The sequence below is a fragment of the Pempheris klunzingeri genome, chromosome 15 (assembly GCF_042242105.1).
Source record: "Pempheris klunzingeri isolate RE-2024b chromosome 15, fPemKlu1.hap1, whole genome shotgun sequence".
Lineage (NCBI taxonomy): Eukaryota > Metazoa > Chordata > Actinopteri > Acropomatiformes > Pempheridae > Pempheris > Pempheris klunzingeri.
In genome coordinates this window covers 22,213,019-22,234,851 of record NC_092026.1, presented here as the reverse complement: position 1 = coordinate 22,234,851, position 21,833 = coordinate 22,213,019, and the positions used below count along the sequence as shown (strand labels likewise).

At 40.3% G+C, this 21,833-nt stretch overlaps 1 protein-coding gene across 1 annotated transcript in view; it reads right to left on the bottom strand.

Moving 5' to 3' along the window:
- Window positions 1–16,592, bottom strand: part of LOC139214224 (receptor-type tyrosine-protein phosphatase F) — a 156,840-nt gene extending 140,248 nt beyond the window's left edge. The window contains exon 1 of the mRNA XM_070845017.1: window positions 16,320–16,592. The gene's annotated coding sequence lies outside the window, so the exon portion shown is untranslated. The remainder of the gene's footprint in view (window positions 1–16,319) is intronic.
- Window positions 16,593–21,833: the final 5,241 nt, after the last annotated feature.

Sequence of the window (21,833 nt, the reverse complement as noted above, 5' to 3'; positions counted from 1 at the left end):
CAGACAATAGACTTATCTCTGGGCATTGTTAAAACCTTTAAACCTAAAACATTTAAAGCAATCCTTATAATGAAGATTAAAAACATACAGTATATATCAGCCAGCCATATACTGCATTATTTGGACTCTTCCTCAGGCCAAAATGCCATTTACTTTTCCTAACTTTCTAGATTGACAAGAGCAATATAATCCTCATCTATCTTCCTGGCTCTTTATTGACATGTTTCAGCCTCTCTCACAAGCCCTCAGTGCTCCTGAAACAGCATCACACACAAACACTGCATCTGCCTTCTAAACAGCTCAGTCAAATGGCAGCTGCGCTGTTGCTCTTGATAATGTGAAGAAACACATGCTCACATTAGAGCAGTGCACCAGAGGGGAGAAGAGCCTCAGGACAGACACCTACTGAGCTCTGGTCCTGTGGCTGCCACAGCGCTCTTTAAGATCCAGCATGAACCCTGAAGTGCTGGTCTTTCGCATCGTTTAATGACGGAGATAACCTTGAAATGTATCACACTGAAGAGGAACTGTTTAATTTCACAGCTTTTTTTTCTCTGATTTGAATATGAGCAATTTGTGTGGTACTCAACAGGCTTTACAAGATCAGCTGTATTCAGCTCGTGTTTGGACATATTCAGATAAATTACAGCCTACACTACAGAAAATGCATCTTGAGTATTTGCCTATGACTTCTGAATTACATCTCACACTGATTTAAGCATTGTATGGTATGCTCTCATTTGACATCTTATTGTTACAAGTGTACTCAATGATGAAGAAATAGACTATATTCGGCTCAGACTGACGTGAAAATTACAATAAATACCAGCTGTGAAAGAGACATTTCTTTTCCTGAACGTCCACTGCACATTCATCATGTGTCTGTGAGGTGCATTTAACCAATCACCAATGCCTACAAAGCACAAAAGGGCTAAAATATGCAGTAGGCTAACCAATATGAAATATGCTTTGCTTGATTATGTGACTTTGGTTGCTTTAAGGAAGCACCAATTATTCTCTTACGTGTCAGGTGTTGGAGTCTCCCAAGAGTGCATGAATGCACCACATACCATACTAAGAGCTCCCACACAGACTGTTGAATGAAAGTAAGTCCAGCTGCTACAGAGCAGCTACATCAGCATGAGCACATTTCAAAATGGGCTAAAACATACAATAAGCACCAACGTGCTCCTTGAACATGGTTATAAAGGATGCAGCAGTAAAGAAGCAACAATGAATTCATCATTCTGTAGCCTCAAGTGCTTAGCAGCACTAAAGAGGGATGCACTCACACAAATTCCATATTTACTTCTGCTCATCCCAATGAAAACTACAACAAAATGTTTCTCCAGTCACGGACATTGCTTAACATATATAGAAAAACACAATAACCAACTGAAAAGTCCAATATCGTCTAATGTTGGTCACAATTACCTGCTGAAATTCCATTATTGGAAAAATAATAGGCTGGTAAATACATTTTCCCATTTATCAGTGGATAATTCATCAGCCTTGTGCCCCCATTGTCAAAAACATATTGATGTCCAACAAATCTTGAATACATCAGTATGTCTGTAGCCCTGAAACATGACTTTTTGGACATAAAAGGATTCCAGCAAGTTAGCAATGTCATTAATCACTATCTACATAAAAGGATGGTGTGATCTCAGCTTGCCTCATATTTATAGGTTGTCAATGGAGGTCAAGCCATACTGGATTTTTAAAGCCTGATATAACAATGACATAATGGAGCAGGAAAAAGGCAATAGCCAATCAGCTGACAGTACTCCCCCCCACCCACGCAGTCCACACCATGCCACACACACTAACACACACAGACAGGGTCCAAAAATTAACACCTGTGATCATATACAGGAAAACAAAATATTCATAGAAAATCATAGTACCTTTACAACAGTGCAGTGTAACTATGAATACTCAAGTACTGCACTGTTAAGTACCATTTGAGGTACTTGTACTTGATAGCTCAAGTTAGTAGCTACTTTGCAGATACGGAGTATTAAGAGCCGTAATACTAAACCTCTCAGAGAACACAGGAGCTGCATCCATAATCCAGCCGATGTGCTGCAGACGCTTCCCGGGGATGGGCGGCCTGGGAGCCAGGCAGTTCGCTGTTGGATTTACGGAGGAAAGGATGAAGTTGTTGGACAGCTTGTTGCCCTCGTTGGCAAGATAACGACTATCACTGGGACGGACTGTGCCACTTGCTCTCTCCATGCAAAATGGTGATGAAGGTCCCCACGTGTGCAGCCTGTGCAGCCGTCGGCCTCTATCAGAACCAAGCTTACAAACCACCACAGCTTGTAATTGAGCAAACTGATTAATCGGTTGACCTCTTGTTGTCACACATCCAAAGCAACACGTCATGCAGTATTTTTGTCCACTCAGACAGACTGACATTATTGACTAACATTGACTTGAACTTAAAATCTGTGACAAAAAAATTCTGCACATGAAAGCTTGAGGGAGTGAGATAATTGGCAAAGCATCATGGCAAATAAGAAGTTGAAAGGCCTGCCTGTCTTTACAAACTCACGGTAAAATAAGCCCATTGATCTGTCAAACCCAATTAAGATATTAATGCTTATTAAATCATGATTACAACAAAAAAAATGCTAACACTTTTGTTGTCTTCATTTAGTCTGAACAAGGTCAATCACCACTGCGGTTCCCTTTGAAGTTTTAGAGCTGAGTAACTGCTCATCTGCTGCCACCACAGTTCAGGCTGTCTTTAATCAATAGGCTCATGTCTTCCCTCAAAGAGTAAACTCATTGGAATGCTCCAGTGGCTCATGGGAGGAAGTACACACAGTCCTTGACCATGATATGCTGCTTAAAATGTAAATGAGCTTCTGAATAATGGGACAAGTCAGCAATGAATATGCAGACGACCACAAATTATTTTTGCTTATCTTATAAATCATTTTTTGTTTGTTGGCATTTTGCAGGACTCCAGATTGTTGATTCTCAACCAAAACCAGGGACCTTAATTCATTTAACCCCAAGGTGAAGTGTGGAAAGTCCCTGCTTCTATGACCTTGTTCCTGATTTCGCTTGGGTGATCTAAACGACAGCTACAAACATAGTTAGGTTCAGACCACTCTAGTCTTCCTGATGTGGTCACAATGTCCTGTGCGTTTAGTTGAATGTCCTTAACTGGGATGACAGCCAATCCAGCCAGTTTTTGATGTATCAATATCAGCTATATAAAACTATCAAAGTACAATCCTTTGTTTGCCTCTGGTACACTAGCTGCAACAATATCCACCTGCTCTCCATTAAAACATTGCAACTATTACCCAATGCACAATGATGAAGGTGAGAAGCCCACAGACACAATTACTGGTGATTATTGGCATTCACTGCCACTAAATCTGTTTGGAGGAATAAGGGTTGCTTTGTTTCACTTTGCTCTTTTATTATTTCAGTAGTTGACTGGCAGTTTCTTGCTTATTGAACTAAATAAACTATACAAAATGTGACATGAAAACGTCAAAGAAAAGCAGTATTAAAGGCTACAGTATGTTATTGCACAGCATCTGTCAAAGACATTTAAATGGCTTTACTGATCTTAAATCTGCACAGCGGAGCTGTATTATAAAGGAAATTTTATATACATCGGATTGACTCATGCTTACGTCAAAGGACTGGTGGACTTATCAAACTGTTCCCTACTTTCTGTCAGATATTATCCAAAGTTTTATCTCAGAAAGAGTCAATTAGAAGCCCAATTAATTTTTCAATCAAAATAATCTTACTTATTTCCCAACTTGCTAGAAGTTTACTTTGATGTTTGTTTGTTTTGTTGTGGTGCTTCCTTTGGCAGATAACGTATGCCTGTACTTTAATTTCACATCAGATCAAAGTGCCTGGGCTTTATGCAGGCACAAATGCACAGTTAAGACTTGTAAAATCCAAAGAAATACCTTCTGTGGCCATGGTACTGCATATTATTGGTGAGAATTGTGATTAAGCAACTGTACTTGCCTAAGCCCTACTTTCATGTTATTAGGACACAGAACTGAATATAAAACAAGACATGGTGTCTTGATAGTCTCTACACACTGTGGCAAGACAAGAATAACATGGAATAGTTGTAAGGGCTGCTGAAATGATGCACTGGGCTTTTCTCATATCAACCCTATCTCAAGTCTTGACTTGTCACTTGAAAGTTTCATGAGAGGCCAACACCGTACTCAAAAGTGAAGTTGCCAACAATTTTTTTTGACAAGCAACAACAGGCTGATCTAGAGTGATCAAAATCTCTATTTGACTGACATGGAAGCTAGCCTGTGCACTCCTTTCTACAATATTTTCTTTTTTCAATTTCAAGTCCCACCACTATCGCTTTACCGGCCCTCATCAGTGGTCTCTGCACAGAAAAGCCATAGAAAGCCTGTCCAACAGACATGTTTTCACATGCAAAAGGCTTCAGGACTCCTCTGTAGAGATAAGAGTCAAAATGTGGTCCGTGACAATGAATGGACAAACATCATATTATCTATTTCGTGCAAAAACATATAGTTAGCCTTTACTATGTTCCATTCACTTCCATAAAAGACAAGAAATCCCATTCCCTGGGAGCTGCCTACCTTGGCTCAAATCACATGAGGTGACTTAGCACAGAAGACTACACAGCGAACCAAGGAAAGGGGAGAAAAACAAGCTAATCAACATGCAGAGACAGGAAGCCGAGTAAGTCCGAGTCAAGCTGCCAAGCCACCAGATAAAGATCTGTCTGACACGTAGCCTTTTAAATAATCCACTTGTAAGTACACCATTTAGAAACATTAACATCCAGCTGAGAAAAGGTGATTTTCTGATGGGTGAGTCGGGGTCCGCGAGGTTTTAGAAGATGGATGATAGTGTGGACAGACACCATGTGAAAACCTCTGAGACATATAGACTTTAGATGTCACTCATTAAAATCCAAAGCAACTGCGGCTGATCCTCTAGAGAGTTCCAGTGGCTCCTCAGAGAGAAGAAACGTGAGCTCCCTATCTGCCTTTGTGTAGGTCTTACGTAACAATGGTGAGACGGGACTGGGGGATTTTCTAATGTGGTGAACTGCAACACTAGAAGCAGGTGATGTTGGCTAAAACATTCTCTGTCAGTTTGCATTTTAAACGCTTCACAAAGTAAGTCAAATCCGGTTTGTGCAACCCTTGTTTGCAGTCTGACTTTCCCGCCCCCTGGTTTTGCCAGGCCCTGGTATTCTGATGAGAAAAGGCTAAACACAATCACAAGAAAGGACTTGCTTGATGTGAAAACATACCGGTTTTTCCGTCATGACCATCGCTTACACTCAGTCAGTTTGTAATCCTTGTTGATTTAATAATGAGACTGATGCCTGCTTGCGTGTGAAGCACGACACCATCTCTGTGTAATGCACAGGAACCAGCGTGGGAATCAGACAGGAGTTTCTTCTACTTAAAAAGGACTAGAAAATTCTTAGCCCCTCTGAGGGGCTCAGTGAAGTTGTTTGCCACGTTAATTGCTTTGTGACAATTGAAGGCTTTAAACAAATCTGCACCATTTCAAGTGACTCAAGCTTTTTCAAACATTTTCAGTTTACTCTGCCAATTAATTATCTCGAATATTGAAGGCAATATTACCTGGCTGAAAGCAGAAATTCAGTCGCTGGGAGGCTCCAAAGCTCAGACATGGATATAAAGCTTATTAGGGAAGAAGACACACAAAGCAATCAGCAGCCTTTCTTAAGACTCAAATATCCAGGAGGGCTGAGCCACACGATTTCCCACTGTTTTAGAGAAAAGAGTTCTCTCTTCAGATTCAAGATTAAAAAGAACAATTTTCAGGGGGCAATTTCTATTTCTCTGACAGTGGTTCCCTACTTCAAGTCAAGGATAAGGTCCATATCTATATATAGGCACAGACAAAGAAAGATAAAGGTAGAAAAACTGCTTATCCTTGTGTTTGACATATTAAGAACAATAGGCTACTTCTTTCACTCCACAACTTTGGTGTCATAAATTTAGTTCTGTCTTTCTTTTTCTCTTCTAAATACATGGCCAGAGTAAACTTAAACTATAGATGCACAGATTGTGAGCACTAAAGTGGGAAGGTGTGAGTATACATGTGAGACTGTGTGTGTGTGTGTGTGTGTGTGTGTTTGTGCATGCTGTGATGGTGGGAGCTCATATCTATGCTGGAGAAGGGAGCCTAACCGTTCAGCGCATCTTGAGCTATAAATCAGTGCCCTGGTCAACCTGGCCAAGAGCATTTTCAAACCCATTTGCAGAAGATAATGCCAGCTATTCCTCCCAGCCCCAGGGACAGGAGAGCCAGCCTCATGAATCATTGCCCTTTTAGAGGAGCTGTAGCATGGATCTCACCTTGCTGTGTCCATAGGGTTCTCTTGACTCTTCCTGGTAGGCAGAAACAAAGGGTGGCAGTGAAGGAAAAAGTTTAAACTATGACCAAGAGATCCCAAAATCCAGTGGAAGCATAATGACTTAGTGCTAACAATGATCATGTTCAGAGGATGACGGTGACAGTGCCACCTCTGCAGTAAACTATTGTTAGTCTGCTGGATATGAATACAATGTTGTCAGATACTGAAAAGATAAGTACTTTATTTCAAAGCTCAATCAGTGCAGTAAATGACAAATGTAAATCGCCTATGCCTGTGTATTAGTGCCGGTGTCAGGCACACAGTACAATGCGATATCATCCCTTGAACTGATGAATGAATTACAATACCAGCTCATGCTTCGCAGACAGCAAAAATAGAACACATGAGGAATCATTTCACAGAGACAGGGCACAAGAGAGAACTGATAAGTTTTTTGCTTGATACACATCCTTGTAACAATTTATCATAAAACTAATTTAAGGGATCCTTATCAAAAATGGTTTTTGTGTTGTTTTTATATAAATATTTCTTCTGCATATAGTTCTTACGTTGCTGTACAACCATGTCACACCACTGTTAGCAAGGTGGAAAGAAAATATGCAGACATATCTATGTGACCAGGATTTCCTAAGGTGTTCACATATTGTAGGTGGATCTATGGGGAATTGTAAAATGTTCTTGCATAAAACCTCCTTACAACAGACTGTCTGTCTTAAACTCCTTATACAGGTAACTTACAATGGATCAAAACTAGGATTGTTTTAATTCCCAAGTGTTTCAGTCAGATCAGGCATGTAGTCACGCATGATAAGATGTCCTCCCTCAGGACTTTGTCATTTAATGGCACATTTATTTTAATGTGCATTACATATTTATGTTTATGTCTTGTATAATGTCGTATGTATTCTGCAAGGCATTGTACATGTATGTTGGTTTAATAAAATTTCCTTTTGGCAATAAACACTGCAAATTTGCTCCGGCTGTAAACGCTATGATACGTAGTATTAGCTTTTTTTAGTGAGTGTTATTTCCTTGTATATCTGCCTCAATTAAATTCAAACATAAAAATGAGTTAAAAATATTTATTTGTATCAATGATCTACCCCACCCATGGATGTGCTGCAATGGAAAATAAGCCGTAGACCTTCTTAAAATGGAAACGCAGGCTTTTATCTAGTGTTCATAAACATTAAATATACAGTAAATTTCATTTCTTACAGATCGAGCCAAATGAATTCCCCTCCCTCCGCCTAAACGGCTATGTAACCTCATGCTGCAATATCCCATTACTTTCTGACTACAGTTAGGAAAATTCTCCATGATTTCAGCTGCACTCCAAAGTGAGTAACCTTGAAATGTACTTATTGTGAGTCTGATGAATGTTGGTAATGTGCAACTACGTATTGGGTCATTTATATTATCATAGCCCATATTTATATATAAACAGGATGCAGGAAACAACTTATCATTTCGGTCACTGCACAGACATTCCATTAAAAACAAGTTCGGAAGTCCCAGTGCTTCTTCATTCCCTGTTACTTCATTTACTTGCGCAGAGATATAAGAGTGGAACAGCAAAACCATGTGCCTGATGGGGAAAAAAATGACAAATTTCAGCCTTTTCAGTTCGCAACTTTAAATATTATGCAATTAATTTAAGTAATATCACATTGTATTGACTTATATAACAAGCAGTACGGGAATGTGTTCTAAAAACAAAGAATGCAAAGGGTTATACCGTACACCACTAACACTGATTGGCTAAATGGACAAAATTATTTGTGATGATGGACTGAACATTATTTTAATATAAGTTTTTACTTTAGTATTAAAAATCTCATAGCAATATCTTATATGCATTACTTTGGGTGTTTTACTAATTTACATAAAAATATATTCCAAAATGTTTATTCATTTATTCATATGTGGAAAGTAGAGGAGAAAAAGAGTGTTTGTGGCAACTTTGTGCGTTAACTACCACCGATTTTCACAATTTATATCCTCATCACTAATAAGCAGCACAGATCTTGTCTGACTGTCTCACCACATGAAACTTTCTTCACACATTTCAGCACTGACGAGCGCAAGCTTGAACCCTGGGAATAAATTATTTACAGTAAGGAACCTCATACTTTAAGTCTTTAAAATTATCTGTGCAATGTCAGCCTAGTTGTGAGAACAGGACTCTTTTAAGCCTTGTTTAGCTCTTAATTCACTCATCGAATTATTGCATTACATGGCTTTATTGGAGTCACTTGTCTTCACTTGTGTCAGATATTTGGGTTTAATCAAATTACATTATCTTGAAAAACATCTCCAATACTTGCTGTGGAGGCTTTCTAGACAGTCTGTGCTCGAAGCAAAGGCCACAGGCCATTACATGAGTTGGCCAGCAAGGAATATATTGCAAATGAAACATCGTCTATAAAGCTTATATGTAAGCTCAGTAGAGCTTTAATGTAAAAGTGATGCGGACAAGAGGGAAGAAATCTTCAGACTGACATTAGCAAAATACTGTTTAAGTGTGCCATCTTTATTTACTGTTCTTACTTATTCGATGCTTGACCATGAGTTCTAGTGTGACATGATGACATGCTGTCAACGCTAATGGTCTATGATGGCATCAAGGCTCTGTCAGGGGGACACAGTAGGTGCTCAGAGCCAATGCCCTTGGTAGCCCTCCATGGATGAAGAGCTGTCATCTCTGTCCCTCACTGCCAAACAGCCCCCCCTAAAATCCCATCCATCTGCCGTATCAGCGGGGCACAGAGTGCAAGGCATGCACTTTTCTGCCATTCACTGTTGTTCTTTAGCACGCCCAGCTAGAGGGTTCCTGTGTCTGAGACTCCACTCCTACAATCAACACATGGTCAGTTACTGAATTTGTGTTGCGCTTTTGGCTTGTCTTGACGCAACTGCCATAAAGTCAGCCTTCTAAAAAGTGTTACGGTTTCACCTGTCAGTCACGGACTATCTTTACCGCTTCCATAAGCTAAAAGCAACTTGGTGGAGTGTCCTGACAAAGTGTCTTGAAACTGATTTCTAATCCTTTTTTTTTTATTTTCAAACCGTCAGCATGATTTTCGCACCTGAAAGTGCACACAAAAAATTACTATCCGTGCACTTGTACAACTGTATTCTCACCAAAGCTGGTAATGGCTTGGACAGAGATTCCCTTGACGAAAGAAGCTTTTAGAGAAAAAAAACAGTGGAAAGAGCTCCGATGTGCTGACATCCTTCCAATGAAAGACAGCATGTTAGCTAAAACACGCAAAGTCATGATTTGCTTTCTAGCAATATAAATAAAGAACAGCTGTTAACTGTCAAATGTCTAATATTTCTATCCCCTCATCAGTTATGCAACTGTGTTACAGCGTGTTATGTGTCAATAGTAAATGACAAAGTAAAATACATTTTTTCCATCTTTCAAAGGATATGTGTGCCAGCACTGCTGATAGAAAGCACTGTATGAACATTGGGAATGCAGGCCAAGTTCATTGTGAGAAGTGGCTCACAGTTCATTGCAGTCAACGTTTAATCGACATGACCTGTGTAAGTCTGTCACGGTTTCCATTTTTGAAGCGTGGAGTATGTGCCATTTAAGTCCAGGCTGATAAGACGGCTGACTGTTTGACCTTCATGTAATGCTGTGCATCAATTCAGGTGCAGCCTGTGTATTGGGGGTGGGGGTGGTCTGCTTGTGTTCTAATTAGATAAGAACTTGAAAAGAATAGGTTGACAACGACAAGCAGAATGAATGACACCAGCCGGTGAGCCGTTGCTCCATTTGTCCCCATCCAGCGTTTGTCTGAAATGAAAAAGTGCGTCATCTGTACACTTCTGCTGACTGGGCAAATGCACGGCCAAGGCACTGAGGTTTTATACACGTGTTGCATGTTCCTGTCAATTCCATGGTACATTTACCAATACACAAGATGTGATAAAACTGTCTCCTGTGCCACAGCCCTCAATGAGCATCCATTCAGAATCTATGTTAGGATCTCATATGAAAAATGAAATAACCCACAAGTGGCAACTGTAGGACATGAAGCTATTTGGGCTCTAATGATTCATATAATTCACAGTTGGATTTGATGCATTACAGTGGCATCATAATTTTATAGTTTATTCAACACTGCAAAAATAAGGACTGCTTGAGAATGAGTCTCACATTTCCATTTTCAATTTACAATGACACTCAACTTTATGAAAGCATAAAAGTATGCTGATGTTTGAGAGAACATAACAAAACAATGGAGCTGTTTCCCATTTCAAGTAATTTCTCAGCGGGATTACACCAAACCAAAGCAGCGCTTTACAATAACAAAGACAACCGCATGACATCACTTCAACTGAACAACTACACCACTGTATTGTTCGACAGATATTGGGTAAACTGCTTGGTCAATTGTTTGATTCAGCACATCTATCAGTTCAAGCCCACTGAAATGAGTGATACTAAAAGCTACAAAGTCTTGTCACACCCCAAGAATACATTTTATCATCCGTCTACACAGACTAGATACTAGACTAGATCTATACCATTTACTAATGTCCTCTTATATTATTTTGTATAGCCAGATCGATAAACTAATATTGCCTATATACTGTATGCTCTCAAGATCTGAGAGCACAAGGAGAAGTCTTCAAATAGTTTGTTTTGTCCAAACAACAATCCAAAACCCAGAAATACATATATACATATATATATACATATATAAAAGTCAGGAATGCAGCAGATCCTTGCATTAGAGACTGGAACCACCAATTATTTTTCATCTTTTCTTAGTGATTTATCATTTGACTAATTATTTCAGGTCTAGAATTTACTTAATTACAAAAACAGTAAGGTCTTGAAGAGGCCCTGCACTGCAGTTACTGGACATATACAGCACTCTGTTACCTTTATTTAAAAAAAAAAAATGTGTTTTTCCCCATTACCAGCAGGCATGTTATGAGTAAGCACCTAACTCTAAAAGCACACACAAACCTGTAAATACTATGTTTGGACAAAAACAATGATTTATTTCCAGATGGGTGGGCCAGCAATGCCACTGACATTCAGACACGTTTGCTAAACACACTGTTATGGATACTCAGCTATTAATTCCTCAGTACTCCCTGACGATAATGCCATCAAAAATAATCCCAACATTTGACACACACACAGTGTCGCAACAAGATAGACTTAAACTGATCTTTATAATATGAACTAGACATGCAGGTATCCTTATATGGGACATAAGGATGAATAATAAAACAATATTTAACACCTGTAAAACAATCAACTTTTCTGCATTTGTTGGTTAAAAGTTATAATTAGATGGCCTGTGTGATGAGAACGCTAAGCCATCTGGGACCATCTGAGATCACAGGGACAGCAGATGAATAGCAACAGTTTCTACATCTCACTACAGACTTTGTTATGCATACCAATGGGCGGCTAACTGCACAATGTGAGCATGATATTCCACAGTTGTCTGAAAGTTCCATTTCTCACATCAGAAAATCTCTCAAAAGCTAAAAGAGCAGTGATACTTTTGAGCTACTGGCAAGTAATAAAGATGAGGATTGAAAGCTTGGCCTATAACTAATCTTTGATTCCTAAATTGCGAATTTGGATGAAAAATTCAATTCAATTAAGGCAATACGAAATGACCACGGCGTGACCTTGAAAGCTGACTGTAGTTGGTGGTATCGTCACTTAATCACTTATAAAATGATGGCTGGTTAACAAAAAGCGAATATATCCAACTGCAGATTTAGACCATATTTAACCTTTTTTGAAACCTAATAAATCTTAGGTGTAACATATTCTGCAGTTGCTTCACAATAAATCCATAATAAGTTTCAGCTAACAGTGGCATTAAATCTTGAAGGTTCAGCCATCAAAGTCAAATATCCTTTACTTGTTAGTCTTTGCATTTTTTAATCTGAAGACGACTGCAGCACTTTGAATCTGTAATGAGTTCTGTGTTTTTAAGGCTTATGTGGAAAAAATATAATTAAGACTTGCATGGTCACTTTCTGCAATGGCTACTTTCTATCATATGTTGATACAAGAGGTGCAAAGATTTCACAGGGCATAACAAATTGCCTGAGCCAATTTTTACAGGATTTCGGCTACAGGTCTGATTCACAAATAATGGCCGGGGAAAAAAAGCTCTATCACTTATACAAAAGGCTGCATAATCCAAAGCAGACAGACCCCCTATATCTAGGCGGTCCTTCCTGCTTAAATGAAATCCAGAACTGATTAACATTTGACCTTTCAATGTCATCTATATTCACTCCCTCACACAGCAGCACTAACATACTTTGAAGTAAAAACTGCAAATCACACAAAGAATGGATAAAAATAGGCCTCACATGGTCGTGCAGGCCGTTTTTAGGCCGTGCGTCTGTTTCCACTTTCCTCACTGCCCTGTAAAACATTGGTGTAAATGGTTTATAATGCCACCAGTGGACTCTGAAATGGGAGACCTGGTTTCAATCAGCAGTCAAATTGCTCCTACATTACCCTAGTAGACAGAGTAGTAAATCACTCTTTGCCTCTATGCAGCTGACGTAAAGGAACAAGCATTGTTAAAAATCCACCAAGCGTGCTACTAAGAGCACTCTGTCTCTATGTGGGGATGGGATGCTAAACAGGACAATAGCAGTTGCTCGCGGTGTCCCTGTAGACGCAGGAAAAAAAAAACATCCTGATGTCTAAGCAGAAAATCGGCACGCTTCAAATCTATAGCTGAATGTGAGTCTAGAAACCGACAGTAAATGGCCCGATTTGCAGCCTTGAAAATAACCTTTAGGCTAGGCCTTTAGCCTGTCTCCAGTAAACCCCCCATGCCAAAGAGCCCCATCACAACCAGTTTGAACCAGTTTGCCTGGTTAAAAAGAGTTCTTGGTTTCTCTGTGCCAACGCCCTGACAGTGGGCCAGTGAGGCATCTCTGAGCAGTTATAATCCCCTATAAACCCGAGAAACGCTGATCCCGCCCACCACAGACCAACACACTATGGGCAAAACCTCTCATTAAAACTCCAGGGCCCTGAAATTACCGAGATTTTAACCATATGGAAAGCATGAGAAAGCGTCAGCTGGGAGAGGGTTGTGCCGAGTGGTTTTTCTTTCAGCGTGTGGTCACAGAGGAGCTGGTTTTCTTTAACAGTGCCACTCAGCCCGGCCCCTGCCAGGGAGCACCGACATATGAGGAAGCTGAGGCAGATGCTCTGGCTACTAGCCCCAGACCAGGCCTGCTAGGAAATACCCAGCGCAGCTACATACAACTGCCAGGAATGTACGCAGGTCAACAAGCACAACAGATACACCATAAATATGTGAGGACACTGGTGTCACCCCAAAACAAAATGACCGGCCTTCTCATGAAAGGCCCGAACACTAAGATGTCATATTCTGATACTGTTAAATGTTTGTTTAAATAATTATCAATTGTAAAAATTGTGGCAAAACAGGTCTGTATATTGAATTCTAATTCAAACAAACAAAATACTGATCCTCCTCTAAGTCAGTCTCTTTGGTTATACATGTGAAACTGTAACTTATGAAAGAAAAATAAAATACAACAACATTCCTCTTGAGTTTGTTATTTTACCTATGAGTCAACCAACTGGCATGGCTACAATATCAGTTAGCTGATGTCTAACATTTGTTTCCGTGTAGCTCTGCTTTTCATAGTATGTATGCCTAGCAGATGATGTCACCAGCTAAGGGCCTGAGCTATTTTCTTTCACAGCCACTCTTTGAAAAATCCCAACAGAGACACCAAATCAACTCTTGACTCTTCTGGCAAGAAACAAAAGAAGAAGGCAATGTAGTGATCCATTGTGGGCCACCCTGTAATCCCTCAGGAGTCATGAGGATTAGGTCAAATAAGTCATATGTCTTCTCTTGAATCATTTTCCTTTGAAGTGGTTGGAGTATAAAGACGGCCTAATAGGTTGTGGGAAGCTTGTGGGAATGTGTCAGTTTTTAGCAACACTGGTGCTCATACCACGGTAAAAAAAAAAATATATATATATAAGCCTATTTTACAGAAAATGTCAAAGATTCATTGTATAATGGCTTTCACAACTCACAAAACATGAGAATAAACGAGTAAATATATGCCAGGATAAACGCAATGAAGAAACCTTGCAGCTTCGCTACTACATCTAGCCTACATGACTGAAGAAAACCTGAATGCATCAGCATGGCACCTAACAGCAATGTCAACACACGTTAAAATCACAAAATATCTTTCCACCATATCAACATGTAACTCTGGATCCCTGATCCGAGCAATGGCAGAGAGAGAGAGAGACATCCTCTTTAAAAAAAAAAGATATTACAGTGAGTGTCCAGTAATCGTCATGTATTCACCTGTGTCCCAATAATATTTTACAGTGGGCTCTCCCCTGAGGCCTCATACAGTAGTGCTGGGTAGGCCACATCCTACAGGGCAGTTTAATATCCAATAACCCTGCATCTAGAAGAGAAACACGCCATATCACTTTCTTTCAGCTGAAGGTTAGAAACCCAAACATGCAGCAGGGCCTAGGATTCAGTTGCAGAAAAGCCTCTGATGCAATTCCAAGAAACTATTCCACCCTGTGTCATCCTGTTACAGTTTGGCTCGTGGTTAGGTCTCTTCATTGTGTCTGTGACAGCTATAATCGGATTCATGTATTGATAAAGGATGGCCGTGAGGCTACTTCAGCAAGTCACTCACCCTGCAAAATTGCTTCCAATCCTTTCTTTAAATAAACCGAACAGGGCTGCGGGCTTGATGCAATGCTGAGAATCTTTTCTGTACGTCAACCCAGTGAAAAACACTCCCCCCTGTTTCAGATCTAGTTCGAGTCCTGAGGAGGGCTGTTGCATGAAGTGATGCACCTGTAAAAAGCTGTAAGAAAAACTGCTTTCACTATTGACTTCTCTGATGGATGATTGCTAAAATGTGTGCTTCTGCCTTTAGCTGCAAGGAGCAAATTCATGACATCAAACCCGTCTCTGCAGCCACAGTGCTGCAGCAACAGTGATTTCTAAGGGCAGATGAATGACACATACATGACAGGAGCTTTTGCAACTGATGGACACATACAAGAACTCAAATAGCTGTCTGGTCATGATGATGAACTAAAGAAAGACCAAAGATTTCATATTCCAGGGGGAGGGGGGGGGGCTCCGTGACATGTTCACGCACACATGAAGTGAAACACCAGGTTTGGAGAGAGCTATGTCACCTAATGGCAAAGCATTTTAACATGAGGTCACCCACTGGAGCGAATCCTTACATTGCAATTAGACAACAAGAAGAAGAAGAAGACAGGGTGACGACAGGCTGACACCCTGCAGACCACCATTGCTCCCATTTGTGATTTCATTAGTGGATCTCGACAGATTGAAGCTTTCATCCCTGCAAAGACCACATCTACGTCAATGTGCTCACTGAAAAAAGTGCCTGCGCTCAGTTTATAGTCAACTCTGCGCAGGTTTCCACACCGTAAATCACTTGTGAAATAAGTGATCGAGGGGGGGATCGTATGAAGCTTCCTTCCCCCCGTCCGCCTTCATCTCATCGGATCGTTTGCTGAAATAAACACCGAATGTTTCTGTTGTTGTTCTCATGTTATAAGTTACTGTCAGCGATGATTTCCGAGTTAGCATGAATACAATTTAAAAAAAAAAAACAAAGTGTTTGCGTGGCTGTCTGACGAGAAGCGATTTTTGCCCAGACGGAGCTGATTTACACCGTTTTACCGTGAACGCAACACCTTTTCAAAGTAACACAGTTCACAAAAAAAACACACATGAACGAAGGCTTGCGAGCAAATTTACGGCAAGTTCGTTAAAGGCAAAGCTAAAAGCAGTGTCAAGTTCAATGGAGGGGGGGGGACGTTCAAAGAAGATAACGTTGCACTTACTGAATCTCCTCTTTGTCACCGCCGTTGGCATTTCTCTCCTCCACGTTTAGTCCCGTCCTCAGTTTGCAGCGAGCAACAAAATCCCACTGTGTGTAATTAACAGCCACAAAAAAAAAACACACCAGAGTTAGAGCCAGCCAGCCCCGAGAGTGAGGAGAAGAGGGGGGGAAAAAGATAGGAGTCCACTGCCAGAGAAACACGAGGTCCTGTCCCGGCTGGCCGACCGGGGTCGTGGATACCGGATCTATTCGTGGCAGCTCCCGTGTCTCGCTGCTAACGGGTTAACGGCAGCTCGGCTCAAGTGCTTCAGTGCCGCTGCCCGCTCGCCACGAGCCCACAACAGATATTATTTCTCCACTTGCAAGTGAGCGTCTTCTCCTGGCAAGTTAATTCGCAAGCACAAGTCTGCGCACAGTCCTCCACCACCACCGCCTCCGCCGCCGCCGCCACTACCCCCCCAAGAAGGAGCCGTGGAAGGTAGAGAGCTGCTACGTCTCTCCCCTCACAGTCACGCTTCTTTCTGCCTCAGTGGAGCAAGCACACACACACACACACACACATACACACACACAGGTCGGTCAGCAGGAATTTCGGATTCACTCGGCTACACTCGCTGCTGTGTCCATTCATTCCTGCCCCTCAAGTCCTGCAGGAAGCATGCACCTCCAGACACGAGGGGATCCCAAACCTCTCATTTCATCGCTCTTGTTTGCACAAAGAAGGGACAATGACCCCCCCTATTTGCAACAATTTCGCCCAAGAAACTCTGCTCGTGGAGATTTCAGGAAGTAAATTATGTTTTTGGAGACAACCGAGCTCAAACACAGGCTTCCTGATACCCTGTCATTATAACAGGAATGAGACTATTCCTCATTTTCCTTGGGAAGCCCCTCCAGGTAGTCCAGGTGGTCCCCAGGCCCCACTCTGTGAGCCACTGCAATAAGCCAAGTCATGAATCATCACTGAGAATAGAAAATTTATAAATACTGCCCTATTAGCCCCGTTTTCTAGAGCAAATAAAATGCATCTACGGCCCCTCTCCTCATCCTCATCCTTGCTCTCACCTTGTAAAGGCTCAGGACAAGACTGTAATTTATAATTTATATGTGCAGGCCAACTTTCTGGCTTTTTCGCCAGTACTTGAAATTGTTTTTAAAGACAGCCTTGGGAGAGTAGCTGGAAATATTCCCTGCTGCTCAGCGACACACAGGCATGTTAACGAGCTGTCTTTGACGAGAAATAGGCAACTTAAATGATTTTACCACTTGTTCACACTCTACAGTCCTTTCGGTTAGACTGCAATTTCCATATTTGAAGATGGTATCAAAAATAATTAGATTCCAATTTAATTACAACCAACTTGCAATCAAGGACAGATTTCCGGGACAACAGAATTCATAAGTGAAGCGGTGTAATGGGGATAGAGAGAGGGCTGTGCTTACAGTGCAGCTTGGCTGTTAGTGCATGAGCACTCAAGCGACTCTGTTGAGCGTGCAGGGCATGGACGCCGTGACCCCCAGTAATGAGGACCTGAATATCTTTAGGATTCTGACAACCCGTCTACTCCGCCTTCTAACCTTACCATGATCAATCGTTAGCTTGGCACAGCTCCCGCTGAACTGCCACACCTTCCTAATCGCTGGTGCAAATGACGTTTGCACAAGGTTTTACTTTGGCCATAAAAGTCTCTTGCAAGTGGGCAATCAGGTAGGCCCTCCATTCACCATGCACACAGACAAAAGCACACACACACACAAACACATGCACTTACACGTCTACTTCATGAAATAAAATGAGTTGCTATGTGACCTCAGTTCCTTTTAGCTTGCAGATGATAACCTTGGACTATTGTTCCAGAAATAGGATTTTTCCAGACAAATACAGCAAGAGGCCCAGCCAGCACAATTACACTGAGAGAAGAGCCAGTTTTGATACACCAACCTTCAATATGCGAGTGCCAGATAGAGAAATTGGTGCATTCGTTCAATAATGCTGTTATGTATCTCTGGTGGCCAACACCAGGCCTGTTTTTCAGCTTCAAATATGTCATGTGGACAGTGGAGGAGACCTATAAACAGCCATTGCCTCTTTGGATATAACGGTCAAAAGTGAAGTTTTTTTTTTTGTTTTTGCATCTATGGTGCTAAAGAATCCTACAAGGGCAACCGTGCTTTGGCCTCACCACACACTGACCAAAAGAATCCACCAAACGAACAAAGAGATTTTTCTACAATGAGCATCAAATGCTTGCTGAACAACACATCTTTGATGCTGTGGTGCTGGTCCTTCTGCCTTATGGACTTACTTTTGTTCCAATCGGGTTTCACAAAACAACACTTTTATTGAAAATAACCAAGAAAATGTGCAGCTTTTTGCATATGAATGTATCATTAATTAATGAAAGACATACAGAATCTTAAACCCATTTTTTCAGTCAATTAAACATGTTATATCCATCAAAGTACTGGAACAAAACTCCCACTCTAAACTACTTCTTGCCCTTAATTATTGCTGCAATCTGGAATAAATGGTTGGCTAAATTAGTGCAAATCAAAAAGGGTCTGAGGTACCAAATCAGTCTCCAACCATAACACTCGTGGAATGAACCCTCATACATGGTTCCCTTTATCAGCTGTTCCTCCTTATTAATTTTTTATTAAACTCTATGGGGAAATTAGTTGGGAGAAATTACTTGTAAAGAGATTCATTTCTATCAAGAAGCCCCTCAGTTGGCACTTGCTGGTTTAAAGTCGGATTTAAAACTGTTGCGGTTACTTTTCTGTCCATGATCCATATTACAGAGAGTCATTATAAGTAGGACTTAGATCACAAGTACATTTTCAGAGAGCACCCATATATTGAGACTAACGTTTTCATAGTGACTGAGCATATTTTCATGATGTGTCAAAAGTAAGTGTTACCGTTTGCTATATTGTACCAGATTCCACTGGGCAGTTTATGAACAGATATACACTATATCACCCTTTGATTAAAAATACAAATCCCCACAACACTAAAACATATACACAACCAGGAGGCTAATTGCATGTTTGATTATCTTTTACAGCAGAAATCTTTTACATCGCAGGCTCAAGAAGTATTACCTCTGGTTATTCATGCAGTGATGCTGTGTTCCTTGCACAAAATCGCAGCTTAGTTCTGGTGGGCCACGCTAGTCAGTGTTGGGGGCCATAACAGATTCCGTTTCTGTGCTTTAATTTTAGCGAGGAAAAACCTTTTGTTTACATGTGGATCATGCATAGTGGTTATTTAGTTGAAGTATTTACAGATAAAAGATCATTTCAAAAGGTCGAAACCCAAGTTTAAGACAAAAGGGAACCAACCAGGGAGCAGATTAATATCTTACTTACATGTCTCAGACTTTTATATTGTTGAAATTGGCAACTAGATGTATTTGTCATTGCTAAGATGATGTCTTTATATTTCAGACCGGATAATCGGACCGTATCGTTTTTTTTTCCCCCTTAAAAGCAAGTGTTAGTGTTATGTGTTGTCAGACTACAGCTTATATCAGGATATATACATTACATGATATCACCGTCATACATTTTTTATTCCACACCATGACAGTGCTGTGGGAGATCTTTTATGTGCATCCTTCATGCACTTTCATTTTATGTAGATAAAAATGAAATCCCTCGGTACTAATGCCTGTGGCACATTGTATACTCCATACTATACTATTGTATGCTTCAATGTATAGCCTAATGGTTTACTCTTATCTAGAATCTATATCTCAAACAACACCGTGAACACATTAGTTAACTCAATTAACTTTTATTTTGATTGCAGTACAGGATAACAAGTGTCAGCTTCAGTGGTTTGCTCTGAAGCCAAATTGCATACAATATAGAGGTAAATTACTAGTATTAAGATATTTTGACAGTTATTCAAAGACATTTTCTTAACACAATAACACAAGGCATTGAAATACTTATTTGTCGATAAATACTGGCTCCAGTGCGGTCTCCAAATTTAATAACAGGAACAACAACCACTTGTTTCCATGTCAGAGGAAACGTGTCCGTCTGTATTATGACCTCAAATTATATTTCCGTCAAGTTGACACACATTATCGATTTTGAGCTTTTCAAGGAATTTGTTTTGTTCACGTTTGTCATCATTGAGCAAAAAAACAGTCTGATATTTGTATTTGATGTTATTTTTAGATCACTTGTCTAGCTTTTCCTGCACCATAGAAAGAAACTGTTAAAAACAGAGGCCGTACAATAGCTGTTCTCCCTATTGCCCTACGATCTGAATTTCCTGCAAATTCCTTCACCTTTGTCGTGAGATGTTTGTTATTTTTCCCAGAATAGCTTACTCTCCCCCTTTGCTGCATTCATATTTTTAGGATAAGTAGAATCGAGCAAATGTCAGCTCAGAGATAACTTTGTTTCTGAGTCCTCTAAAAGTCATATAACCTGTGTTTGGTCCTGTTTTGTTACTGGTGCATCTCCCGTTTTCATCACAGTTAATAAACCAAATTAGATTCTGCTAATTCCTAGATTTTATTGCTGGATTTGTACTCGAAAATTGTTTGCTTTTGAGACTGATTGGGGTGTTATATAAATAGCGTGCTACAGCCGATCACTTCATCAGAAAACATGAGATGGACCAATTTTAATCGAATCCTCATTCACACAGCATGATCGCACTTATGCTGCAAAAGTCTTAACCTGTTTTGTCAGCTCCCTTGCAATCAGAAAGAAAACATATGACTTTATGCTAAAATGTTATACTAAATGATTTGTAATTCATAGAAATCATAGGGAGAATGATTTGCCAGTAAGAGACTGGCACTTATTGTAACTCTTCAGCACTGTTATCAGGCTTTCTTTCAAAAAACAATGTGTATAATGTGGATTAATGTGATATTTAAGCATGCTATATTATACTTAACTTTATTATAGCTAACAGAAAGATGTTTTGCCAAAAGGTAAACCACAAAATGAAAAAAGAGCTGATACATAATGATGAGAGGACCTTATACAGACTCCAGAGCAGGACGCTTTTATCTTATAACTGTTGCACAATTAACGCAGGATTCAATGAGGCAGGAAAACAGTTAATGGAAGTTAATGATGAGAACACACAGAGCTCTTTGTATCATTAACCAACATGCAGTCAAACATGTTAATGATTGCGGTTTCTATCTCAGTGGTCGGACATAATGAAGACCCAATTTTAAATAGGTACCTGCGGAGGTGCTGCCGCAACTTGCCGCATTTCTTGAGAGCAAAGCATGTTACAGCAAATTGCACTGAGCGGTGTGATAAGTGGTCATGATAACAAGGCTCCAGTCACAATTTCAACCATAAAATTTGTGTTTAAGCGTAGCGTATGAACATTAAAACATAAAACACAGAATGTTGCAAGTATATATGCATGTGATTAAATACAATTAGATTATGACATTACTTAACAGATGGCAGCTTCCAACTTAGTCAATGCTGTCACTCATTTCCTTCGACTTCACTTAGCTTAGGATAC